Source organism: Poecilia reticulata, linkage group LG1 (genome assembly GCF_000633615.1).
Source record: "Poecilia reticulata strain Guanapo linkage group LG1, Guppy_female_1.0+MT, whole genome shotgun sequence".
Taxonomy (NCBI): Eukaryota; Metazoa; Chordata; class Actinopteri; order Cyprinodontiformes; family Poeciliidae; genus Poecilia; species Poecilia reticulata.
Genome location: NC_024331.1, coordinates 20,655,929 through 20,669,497, shown reverse-complemented (window position 1 = coordinate 20,669,497; position 13,569 = coordinate 20,655,929). Strand labels below are relative to the sequence as shown.

At 36.1% G+C, this 13,569-nt stretch overlaps 1 protein-coding gene across 3 annotated transcripts in view; it reads right to left on the bottom strand.

Annotated features, from left to right (window-relative positions):
* ctnna2 (catenin (cadherin-associated protein), alpha 2) overlaps window positions 1-13,569 on the bottom strand; it is a 323,748-nt gene that overhangs the window by 157,640 nt on the left and 152,539 nt on the right. The window lies entirely within an intron of this gene.

Genomic DNA, 13,569 nt, shown 5'->3' with positions numbered 1-13,569 from the left:
ACATTCATTTTGTTAACGACAACAGGCGTAAATTGGCAATACACTGAGCAAAATGTTGCCGTGAGATTAGACAAACTACAAAAGAGGGTTTGCACTGTGCACACAAGAGAGGCATGAGAGCTACAATTATACTGACTATGTCATAATTGTGGCAGCTATTGTATTCAGTTGCAAAAAAATAAAAGACCAGAATGACACTTTATGGAGAAACTGAGCTAACAAACAGCTATTTGTCAGTGGTTAAAAAAAAGGCCTCCAATTCTGCCACACAAGCAGTAAAAAGAAATCTATCCAAGTTTATAACGCTCCCATGATTCTGTGCAGTCTAACAGCATTGAACAAATGGAAATAAAAGCTTGATCATTTATCACTGTCGCAGGAAACTAGTTAGCACTGGAAACTGAAAACGGACAGAGGCTAGACTGCTTTATTGAAGCTTCTTCTTTTACTGCTCTCTGTACACAGAAACACATCTCTGATTTTTAGATGGCCTATTTGAACGGAGCGAATGGTGTGAAGTAATTAAAATATGTTCATTTTGAATAAGCTGTGGTCCATCTTAAGATACAGTTGCTTAAATGCCAAAAAATAAGATTACAACTTAATTTGACTCGGCTCCCTTAACTTGTACAAAACCAACTCGGAATGTTTCAATGAAAGCACTTTACTTTATACCAACTGTAATAAATACTCCAGTTTGCTCCATATTCAATTTGAATCAATCCAGTCTAAATCAGAACAATCTAATCATGTAGTCAAGATTCATATACATTCACTTATAATCCACATCAAGACAAATTATATAATTCAGCACAGTCAGATGTAGTTGGTCATTTATCAACTGATAAAAAGTTATCTGAGAAACACAACACGTGAAATCATCAGCTTCCACTGTAATCGGAATCCCACTTCTACATTTCAAATAAAGTGAGTCGTTTTTAGCTGAGTTGACAATCACATTAATCAGCTTTTATTTTTTTAAATAAAACGTGCATTTGTGGTTGATATAAATCATGATAACTAAGCCAGCCCAAGTAGTCGGAAAGCTTTTTTGTTTTTCTTTTTTTTGCAGCTTAGTCCTGTGTGCTTTTGTCCCAGTATAATTTTATTTACATGGGGAAGGCCACAAATGCATCACTTCTACACATACAAAGAAAGCCCATTTACCCCATGTGTTATTAGCTTAATAATTCCTGTGAATGGGTTGTTCAAGCAAAACAGTTCAATTGATTGTTAGTCCCTGTAAAACACCTGTATTAACTGAAGAAACCCCACAAAACACCAAAACAATATTAAAGGCATATAATTTGGGCTGTGTTGGGTTGATGTGAAATAATTTAATTCTACTCAAGGCCCCAATGCAATATCCAGATGGCTCTGACATACTATTAAAACAAGTTTGCTAAACTTAATGTGAAGATAATGTGTCAGACATTCTCATAGTTAACATTAGGTGTGATCTAATTATTGCTTTCACATGAAACTTTGAACAAAATGTGTGTGAACATATTTCTATATTTTAGCGATCTCAAACAAAGAAAGCTGCTAATTGCAGCATGCATATGAAGCATCAAAGCTGTACAGACAACCCAGTGAAAATCATATATCTAAGGAGTTTAACAGGAAATAATAATTACAAATAAAAAACAGTTCTCACACATTATTTTACTGTCAAAACAAAACTGACTTTTGGTTTTTTTGCATAATAAATGTTATCACTTATATATTCTGTTTGACATTCGTGTGAAAGTTTGACACAATTAGTATGCAGAGGCATAATGAACACAACACCTTCGTAATCTTGCAAAAAGCAACACATTGTTAAAGTTCAGATTTAAGCTGTCATCACAGCTATTTAATCGCTAAAAGGAAATGGAAACTAAATTGTCTACATAAAATAATGTACTCGTGTGGAGGTTTCTGAAATATACAGGAATTAAGTCAAAGATATGTAAAAATGTCCTCAGAATGCAAACATATTTTTAGTAAAAAGCGTTGATCTTTATGTGTTAAAAAAAAACTCTGCAGCTTCTGCTGTGTAAGTCCATTGCCAGGATATTCATATAGTGAGTCTGAAAACAGCTTTTAGATGACTGCTAATGAGATATTTCAGGAGTCTGCCCATAATGCCAGTCATCTGTGAATGTGTAAACTGGAACATCATATCTGTTTGCCATGAGGGAAGGAAAAACTGTTTCAGAAAACAAATGGGGTGATCTCTTTTACAATTTAAATAGAGTTTTTTTAAATATATATATATATATATATATATATATATATATAATGCATTTTATGAGATCAGTACTATTGTGTACCGTTTTCAAACGTAACCTTTTTTCCTTTTTTTTTCTATTCAAGAACCATGTGAATTTTTGTTCTATTCGGTGCTTTTAAAGAATAGCAAAGGAACATGGTGGGTTTTACTGTCAGAGACAAATGACCATCAAATTCATCATGTCAAAACTTGGACCATCCTTAAAAATGGGACATTTGTGAAAATGATCATTTCCAAAATTGAGCTTGTCACTATATAAAAACTCAGGCAAAGGAACAAGCATAAGAAGGTAACCTCTAGAGACGTGGCTTCTAAGTTACAAAGATACAAAGAGATTTGAAAATTAAGCATTAACAGCTTCTTCTCCTGTGTTTCCAGAAATTGGCCAGAAAATCGGTCAAATTTAAAACAAGAACTGGTCTAAATTTGAAAGCTTTTCTTGGAAGATGAAAAGTATTTTGACAAAATGACAAGACAGAATTTCTGTTATGACAGTACTGCTCATTCAAAGTTTCAAAGCTACGTAGTTTGAGAAGTAGCTGAAAAGATTGCAACCAATGTAAATATAAAAAAACATTGCCTTTTTCTGCATATTCTTCTGATAACGAGAAATGAGGTTTTACAAACTCTGGCAATCACAGACCAAAATACACTATAGAATCATAATTCTCCTGCTGCAACTCTAATATGTTTTTGACCAGGCTTACCTACTTGTTGTGAAGCATCAAATTACATTTTGTCCCAGTTTGCAAAGCCGCGGTTTCTTGTAAAAATGTATATTTACCTACTTTTTGGTTCAAAGAAAACAGCTCTAAGGGGCTTTATGATCCACCATGTTGATAAACTTGTGATTATGATTGACAAAATATGTGTGTTGCTGCTTCATATTATGAGACAGCTTCACTTAAAAGATCAGCGTTTGGTGAAGGATCTTTTTCAAGATCAGACACAGGAACCAATTCAATTTTAAAACAATGCTAACACAAAAACCTGATGACATCTAGATTGTATACTGAAGCAAAAATGATAAAGCAAGACTCCAGAGGCACTTGTTGATTTCATCTTCAACGTCAAAAGATTGATTCCTGAGACCATATTTCATTTCTTAATATCATTATAGTAATTACAATGTATGTCACAATTTAAAATTTAATGAAAAATAATTTCACTTTCAAAAGCTACAAAATGTCAAGCTGCAGCTTATCATTTTTGTTACCAGCTGGGTGATTATTTCACCATTGATTGAATCACAAACTCTATACAGGAAAAGGGCATCAAGTGAGGAATTTGTAAAAAAAAAAAAAAAAAAAAAAAAAATCATTATACAAAATATAGAATAATCAAAGAGCTGGCTGCATCGTACACAACAGCAACTGAGAAAAATAAGACAATTAAATGAAACAAGTCAATAATCTAGTTTCTTAAGCTTTATATTCTGCTTCAACTTGCAACTCCCTGTGGCAATAACATGCCACATATTTTATTAATGTAATCATGTTAACTTGTAAGATCTTCAAGAATGTCAGACAGCAGGAAATGCAGCTGGCATACGCAACACAAGTTAGCTTGTTGCTAACGAATTTAAGATGGAGGAAGTGTCAAGTGGCTGGGATGAGTGGCATCCATGTGCGCAATGAATAAAGATAGGAACATTTTCACAGATCAGACCAGAGACGACCACATCAAGTGTGATCTAAGACATTTCTTGGCATGACATTTTGATTAGAAAACGTTATTTGTGGGAGTTTGTAGATTATTACAGGGTTTTTACACCAGGAGTGAGTAAAATATATATGTGTTCATTTACTAAGCAAAAGTTTACTCAGATCGGCAGATGAACTGTGGGTGTACATGGAACAAAAAGTATGCACATCCTGAAAATAAAAAGTAGCCGGTACAGGAAAAAAAAAAAAACACAATTCAGTGTGAAAGTGTAAGAATCTGGTGACATTTGAAGGAAAGACTGAATAAAGCAGAGTCAGAAATAGCATGAAAATCTGAAGCTCGGGTTCCTATTTAGCTGCTGTTAAGCAGGGCATTGTGTTACAGATGGCATTATTACTCATGGATATAATAAACTGACATGTAGTGCAATAATGTCAAAGAAACTTTGCATGGATGCAATATTAATGGCTGGCTTTTACAAAATTAAACAGCCAAATGCATTTAAAGGCAAAACAAACATTCTATTCATGTGGTATAACTAGGACATCTGGGTTCTTCGAATACTTTCAGCGTTTGCTTCATGTTATTTTCATTATGTAAGAATTTGTGCTAGATAAGAACGGCAGAGAAACGCTGTCTCTCTGCAGATCTGCCTCATTCTCGCACTATAAAACCATGAAATATCAACTTCGGAAACATTATTTCAATCAGTCTCATCATCAAAATGGTTGCTCCAAGTCCCTGCTGCAGGGCTTAACGACAGTGTATTGAGAATGAAAAGGCATATTAAAATGGGTTGAAGCATGCAATCCCCCAAAAACGGCTTTTGCTGCACTCTGCATGCATCAAGGACGTGCAACAGTAAGGTCGGGATCATACACCGCCAGAATACTGAATAAGAGAAGCTCGTGTGGTAGTTTTCCTAATTTTAGACTGAAAAGTGTAACAAATCATTGGATGTAATTGTTTTTTACTAGTATTACCATTATTATTTCAAGATAACTGTCAGGAATGAACAATCTGCAAACCATACAAACCCAAATAGGAGAGACTGACGTAGTGATACCTGCAGTATACCGCAGGATATACAAAATAGGTTGGGATTTGTTCTGCGGAGAAAAATAAGTTTCTCTGCTCTGCCTTTATTTTGTGAGGGTTGCACAGACTGAGATCCTGGAAGCATCTTTAAGCTGTTGCTGTGCAACCACAAAGTCAGCTGCAGTCCAGTTAATGTTCATCTAACTGTAGCCATAAAAAAGGGGAAAAAAGATAAATGCCATTTTTTTTTCTCACTTTTCCCTCTACATTAGTCACCCTGGTGCAGAAGAGAAAAACAGATGTTCTCTGTCTTCATGCCTTTTTATATTCCTTTTACCGTCTTTTTCTTTTCTTCTTTTTTAAAATTTTATTTTAGGTGCTAGGGGTGTGAAAACACAGAAAGATGTAAGGTGTTCTTGGTGATTAAATGTGTGGAGCATAAATGCTAGTTCACCCTGCAAGTAAGGCACCGTGTGTGATCACTTAGCTGCAGGAACCGTAATATTAAAATGAAAGCAATTCCAGTCTAATATTTACATAACGTATTCGTGCATATTTTGAATCCCGAATACAAAACTCATAACAATGAATTTGTCTAAATTATGAATTTGACTAGATACAACCTAAGGCCACGCTGCATTTCAGTGTGACCCTTCAGAGCGAGTCAAAAGAGAGCAGAGAACAAACTACACTTTTTTTTTTTTGCAATTTCACATGCATGAAGGCTTCAGGCAAGTGTTAAGTTGTCCTTCACTGTAAGCATTTGGGACTGAAGAGTGGGAGTTGTTGTCTTAAAGCTGGCACTAATGAAACCCATGGGCTTGTGATGACAATAGAACGATGTGTGATGCGGAAGAACTTAGTCGAGTCTGTGCTCTGCGTTTGGCGTTGCTTGTATGGACATATGCGATGGTGAATTTGGAGACTCTTATTAGACGAGAATAAACAACATCAATCTAAGGGGTTAGGAGTATTATATTAAAAATACACATCAGTTTATGTGGTCTACTCTAACCTTTAAACATTTTGTCTTGAATGTCTGGAATTTACCATCAAATTTTGAATATCATTGGCTATTTGTTTTAGAGTTTATTAAATCTATGTTCTTCAAAGCCTGTGACATCATCTAGCAACGTTTTGTCATTAGACATGGACTACTTTGCAAACCTCACAATTTCAGAGTACAAATATCATGGTTTTAAAATATCATAGGGTTTCCACAAAAAAAAAAAATTATAATGTATAAAATGATGAGATTGATTTTATTTCTCACAGGAAAAGAAAATACTGTTTCTACAGGTAAAAATAATCCTGAATATCACCAAAACTTTGGTCGGCATTTTCCCAACCGAGATTCTTTAGTCCAACCAGTGACGACGGGTGATATATTTGCGTAGATGACGTTTGGGCTATTTTTTGGGTGAAACAATGTAAACATGCACAAACTGATTTGCCACTGTTCTGCAAACTTCGCAGGCATCCCCACTCCAACACACCTGAATGAAATAACTACTCCAGGCCTTTAAAACACTGCTGACACGTCAAAGAGGTAATTCAATGTTCTGATTCAGGGGTGTTGGAGCAGAGATGCGTCTAAATGTTGCAGGACAGTGACGCTCAAGGATTAAAGTTGCAGACTCCTGATGTACGGTACATATTGAACATGCATATGTCATGTTTCTAAAGCTGATGGTATATAAAGATTTGCAAGCTTTATACTTAATAAAGGATGAGTAAGAAATAACTGCTTCTTTGATCTTACAAGGACATCACATCATCTCAAGCTTAACTGCAAGATTTACATGTGACAGAGAGAACAACCAAGACTGAAAGCGGGTTAAAGGTTTGGAGCACAGAAAGTCGACAATGCCAAAACCAAATCCAACCAGATGGTCCCCAGAACAAGCGTTGCCTAGAGCGATATACCCACCCCCTCACCCCATTTTATTGTACAGTGTAGCTTTAATGAACTGCACACATTCCTTCCTTAATCTGCAAATTACTGCAGATGAATCTGAAAACATCTGTGTTTTCCACAGCTGTGTTATGGTATTCATGTCCTTACATCGCAAATATGCAATAAAAACTATTCTGTTTAAATGAAGACGCAGCTGGTTCAGATTTATAAAGCCATAAATAAATTCTCTTAATAGTTAAAAAGAAATCTTGTTACTTTTATTGTATGTGTTTTATTTGTCATTTAAAGGTGAATGTGGTGAGAATGGGAAAGGCATATCTAACCATCCCGCACAAATTGTTTTTTATTTCCTCGAATGAAGCAAAGCACAAAGTTATCAGTGAGCAACCTTTTTTTGCCCCAGTCTCAAAAGCCCACACATTAACACATCCCACACTCGCAGATATACTGAGAGCAAAATCTGGGCCCGTTACTGGCCACAGTGTGGCAGACTCATCAATCAATCATTAATTAATGGCCGGGCCATCTCCCTGAAACAAGCAGCCCTGCAGTCACACAGACGTACAGATACAGAATCCTGTCGTCATAGACACACGACGCAGAGCAAAACCCCAAAAGCCATTTCATTAAACTGAGCCATGATTCAATAGCTGTAATCATTTACTAAATGGTTACTGAAAAAATGGTACGCTATGACAAAAATCCTATAATTCTGCTCTACAGCAGCACTAAAAAGACCAATGAGTGCAGAAATCACATAAACAAAATCACTTGGTACTGGTAAAAAAATAAAAATAAATAAAAAAACAGCTTAGTACATGTCTGCCTTTTGGGAACATTTTAAAACATGGAGTTTTAAAATGAACATTGTATCCATTAAACAAGGAAACAAACAAATGTCCATGTGACAAATGGTCTTTATGACGCATCCTGGCATGCACATTTTAGTCTACAACAGCTATAAGGGTCTCAGAGGGCGGGTGGTAAGAAGGGATATGCTCTCCAGTCATTGTTGTTTGAGAGGCCACTGAGCCTCTTGATCCCTGGGTAATCTCCAGCTATACGCCTGAGTTATCACCTCTTCTGATTTAGGTCACCCTGGCTGCTTTCGGTTTTTAGGTTGTTCACCATCCCCCACACAGACCAGGCTCACAAAATCCTACATGCAACGGGACGAGACCCGAAACAGATGGAGTTGCGGATATCAACCACTTTAAACCGATTCTACAGTCAGAAAGGGAAAAAAAAGGAAGTTGAGGACACAAACACGCAAATACTGGTGTTACAAGATCACAGTTTCCTTCAGTTTGGAAAGTTTTTTTATTTTTTTTTACAGTTCTGGTTGCATATGACTTAGAGATAATTAAATGTCTAATTTAAAAATGCCATTTAACTATAGAAAATTAGCGTAGTTCTGAGTGCAAAAGATTTTCCAACCCAGCATTGGCCAGGTGTATAAGATCTGAGCAACCACTGCCGTTGCTCTTCGACCCCTTCTCTAAAAAACAGAAGAAAAAAAAAATACAGAAAAGGTAAAACAGGCTCTCTTGTCTCATATCACCTTATAGCCCACACTTCTAGCCTGTGTGACTAACAGCTTGCCCCAATGGCCCTAGAGGAAGACTAATATCCTGTCCTCTTTCAAAGTAATGAAAAATATACACCGGGTATGAAATAAATGTGGATAAAGGACGAGCAGCACATAGGCCTGACCAGGGTGTAGTATGAGATAATATTTAACATTCCCTTCTGAGCAGCACTGATACCGCTAACATTTGAAGCAAAGTATTTTATTTTAATGTGACAAAGTAGAACAATATTAAACACTAACCTCATAAAAATGGTTATCTTAACTACTGAAACCTAACAAATGTGTTACTAATAAGACACTTCCACAACCAAATCTGATGAGGCTACTACAAGTAATTTAGAAATTCACATTGTTTGGGTCCATGTCATCGAGAAATGACTTGACAGATAAAAATCTACCGAGTTACCAATACGCAACGATTCACTTAACCAGAATTAAAGTGAAATTATTGTTCATGAGTTCAAGAGAGCAGTTCATATCTTTTTATTTTTGTCTTTTTCATAAAGCAGCCTATACATTCTGTGCATATTTTACTCAAAACTGAAGAACAAAACCAGCAACAGTTTGGAGCATTGAGAGTAAACGCCGCCATTCATACAATTGGAAGCTGCAGAGCCTTTTGGGTGAACAACATTCTCTCGCTCTGGGCTTCATTCTTGAACCTCTCATCCTTTTGACACAGAAAACAGTGTGTTTACTGTTATATTCCATTATATAATACATCACTTGTCATGATTTAGTCAGCCTACCAGCCTGACTGCTACATGGAGCCACTGTTTGAGGAAAATATCAATCAAAGTTTAAAAGATAGTGCCCAAACTACAGTTTGCACATCTGTCGAGTCCACAATACTGCAAGTAGAGATTAGTGTCCTAAATTGCTATGGGAAGAAAATTGCTATGGGAAGATTTATTTATGCATTTAGGGGGAAACCACCCATACTTATGTATATTTATGTGAATTTCTGCCAGGGCAGAAAACCAAGAAAAGGGATATTATATACTGCATAATCCATCCTGCCTTCCACTTAGGGGTGCCAGGCTTTTTATTTTTTCTTCTTTTACAAATGCTTTCTGTATTCAGCTAAAACAATGGAAAACCAATGTGTAAAATCCTGCAGTTAATAATAAATGGTATGACTGCAGAGCAATCAGACAAATTCTGCCTCACTTTAAGAAGTTACTAAGGATAACAATCCAGTTACTTGTAAAATTATCAATACCCTTTGACATTTTCTTACACATTGTGACATTTCAACCACAAACTTCTATCTGGCCAATATATTTTATTTTATGATATACCAATAAAAGCAGAGCATTATCATGGTGTCTTACACAAAAACAAAGTGTTACAAATGAGCTATGCCTGGTGTGCAAGCTAGGTCTGGGCTTTTGCCAAAATGTCCTCCATCAACTTCTTACTTGCTCAACAATAACTTGGTCTCACCTTTGGTATTTTCTTTATATTACTATTCTTATTTGCTTAGTGAATTAGATCCTGAAACCAAACATTTACTCAGCATAAAAGATTACCCAGAAGAGAACCCAATTAAGCATAATGCTAAAGAATATCATAAAACTGTAATAGATTAGGAACAGCAATGCTTCCTATCATAAATAAGATAATAAAAGAGAACTCCCTTCAAAGCATTTTGTCCTGACTATTTCTCCGCATACATTTGTGAAATGAAGAAGATCATGAAACTCCTACAAAGGTCAAGCAGGTCAAATGATTTCTGGCATTGTTTAAAGTGCAAATGACCAAACAAAAAGGATGATTAAGTGAAAAAAGCTTTGCTGTGAAACTCAAAAGAATTAGCTGCCAAAGAAAATGAGCTGAAGCCATGTCATCAGCACACATGAAATATGCAAATGGACGTTCATTATGGTTCAACAGCGGAGAAGCTGACTAGCAATTCACACTATGTGAACAGCCATCAAACTATTGTGGGCATAATTTATTGAAAAGTTTTGAGTTCCTGAAGGTCCCACAGACACAATGGCTTCTAAAGACCTACTGAAAAAAAGACAAAAGGACAAAGCTTTGAAATAAATCATTGCCAGTCACTCAATTATTCTGATATATAAACCATGAGTGTAATTCTTACACCATCATCAAGTTATGAACTTGAAAAAATTAAGCAACACCATCTTAGCTGACATAGGGCCGGGTATATGAATAGGATTTTTCTGCACCTCTGAAAACAAAAAGCACAAAGGTAACTTTGGAAATTTATGTCCCCATATCAAATGTAAATATACAATGTTAACAATACAAGAACTAAACAACAGCAATAAGACAAATCAGTGGATGTAAAAGTCCTTACAGCATATTGCCGATATTAACTTAAAAGTCAAATTTTATTTTCACAGAAATACGAGCATTTCTCATTTTATCTATGAATAATGTCCATGGCAGAAAAAGTACAATACATCAGTTTTTCTTTCTGTCATGGGAAATTGCAAAAACCAAAAGGTTCTATTAGCATATGTACTTACATAACAGATTAAAACAGAGCAATTGAATGGGATCAAATGAATGAATAAATATTAATGGTCTCGTAACAAATGGTCCATCATGGCAAATACAGAAGCAAAGGGAAAAAAGCAAATGAAAATATAGGGGTAGAAAAAGTGCTTTAATAATGAAAATAAAAAGTGACATTAACAAATGATAATTGCCGTCTAAACATCCGTTGAGGTTCTCTGTAGAGGAAAAAAGGATTCCGAGACAGATGGAAACCCATCTGAGCAAAGCCACAAATGAAAACAGCCATCAATCAAAGCATGTGTTTTTTATGTAGATGAGCTGTAATGTTGGTGTTAGCGTCCCTTTGCATGCATCACTGGGAAAACAATCTCAAAGTAAGAAAACATAGGATCTATCAAAAGGCAGGTTTTGAGGTAAAGCTGCAGTGAGAGTACGGATGGCGTTGTCTCTGTAAATTCCAAAACAATTTCCACATTCTCTTCTGCTTTTACATTTAGTCAAGAAATCCTCAATGTTTGCAATATTTTACCATCTAATATGTTAGCATCCAGGGGGACTGCCAGATTAGCTCTTGTTTTTCACTTCCTTTAGGTTCAGCAGAGCTCTTTCATGAAGTAATTAAAGGCTTAATAAATACATGAAGCTGAAGAAAACATGGCCAGAATAAATCTTGCAGATTTGCACTAATCCAGTCAAACAGAGAGCAGTCATGACATATGTCTCTGTGTGTGTGTGTGTGTGTGTGGGGGTGTGCGGGTGTGTGTGTGTGTGTGCGTGCGTGCGTGTGTGCGTGGGTGTGTGTGTGTGCGTGTGTGTGTGTGTGTGTGTGTGTGAGTGAGAGAGAGTGCGTGCACACGCGTGGGTGTGTTTTCATACAATTGTTCATGAGCAGGGAACAGAAAAGAAAAAAAAACATAAATGTAGATGGGAAGGTGTGGAGGAAACAGAGAGTGGATAAAAAAAACTAGCATCCTCTACAGCTTTGAGATATTTGCAAAGTCATATTCAGTTAAAGCCGTAATCTATCAAATATCTGAAGCAATAAGCTATGGACCCCTTCATAAGAGATGTAATCACTTTGCAAACATATTGCGTCTCGGGTTTAGTAGAAGAACAAATGTTCCTTTACTAAATATACACACGGGGATTGTTGCAAATGAATATTTTAGTAATCGAGTAATATAGCGATTACTCTGACAATTAATTGAATAATCAAATAAAAAAATTTATAAGATAAAATATTGGTAAATACTGCCATAACTGCAAAATTAATATCATATACCAACAGCAGCTTGTCCTTATTGAGAATCCCCAATAATAACTGTTCTGTAGTTCATAAAATTAACCTGTAACATTAGCAACATTTTTAAGTTAACCCGGACCAAAATTATACACATATCTGAAATTATATTAAATATAATAATAAAGCAGGAGGCTCACAAAGACACTTCTAAAATATCTTTATAGTGCAGTTTTTGGTTTATGTATTCGTCAGTCAATTCAATAGATGAACTCTCTCTATGCCCAGCCATTTATAGCTTTTGTGACCATGTGCGCAACGGGATGTGGTAGCTATGTCGCACATAAAAATAAAAAATAAAAAAAAAACATCTGCCAGCTATGTATCATCATGTTGTGCTACGCCACCCATTTACTGCGACCAAGATGCAGCAAATGGGTGTCCGGTTCGTCCATAAATCTACACTAAGCATCAGCTACAGTAGCCCGCTGTATTCTGCCCATCTCTGCTCCACCTGCATCAATACACCCAACATTATCATCAATCAATGAAAGCCCTGCGGTTGCCCCAGACTGAACTTAAAAATAAGATATTATGCTGCTAACACTTAGCACAAAACACGGTGAGCTAAATGCTAAAACATAATTTAATGAAACTTTGAGGCAGATAAATAATTTGAGGGATTTTAAAAATTGACGTACTCAAATCATTCGAGGAATGCACACACATACATACACACACACAGTTTATGCCAGTTATTATCATGGGTCAAAGACCTTGGTGATCCTTGAATACATGTTCTCACCTGCCGATTCTCCCATTTACAACTGTGCCAATACTTTGAAAGTTTGAGAAATAATAGGTTATTTAAAGCCAGCAAAAAATAAAAATAAAAATAAAATAATGGCTTCAAATATTGTTGCGCATATTACGCCACTCAATATTGACCGAACATACTGCTGAACAGTCATGATCTGGATATCAGATTACCATAAATCATTAGATTTTATTGCGCAGATATTATTTCACTGTCAGCCTCTTCTTCCATTAATAAAACAGCAGCCATCTCCGAGTGAGCATGACCTGCAGGACAGTTGACACCAATGTGTCAACACCTTTTTAAATCCTTCTCTGTGAGAGATGTGGCGCAGACTAATGTCCCACGCCTGTGTTATAATGAGCTTGTTAAACTCCATGGCCTGGTTTCCATCAAGAGTCACTAACCATCCTGTGCCACATGCACATCTCCATAAACTTTTATTGGCTACCACCCACAGTATTCTCCAACATTAACTGTCAGAATACATGTGCTGGTTGAAATGAAGGGATTAGAGTAAGCCTCACTATATATA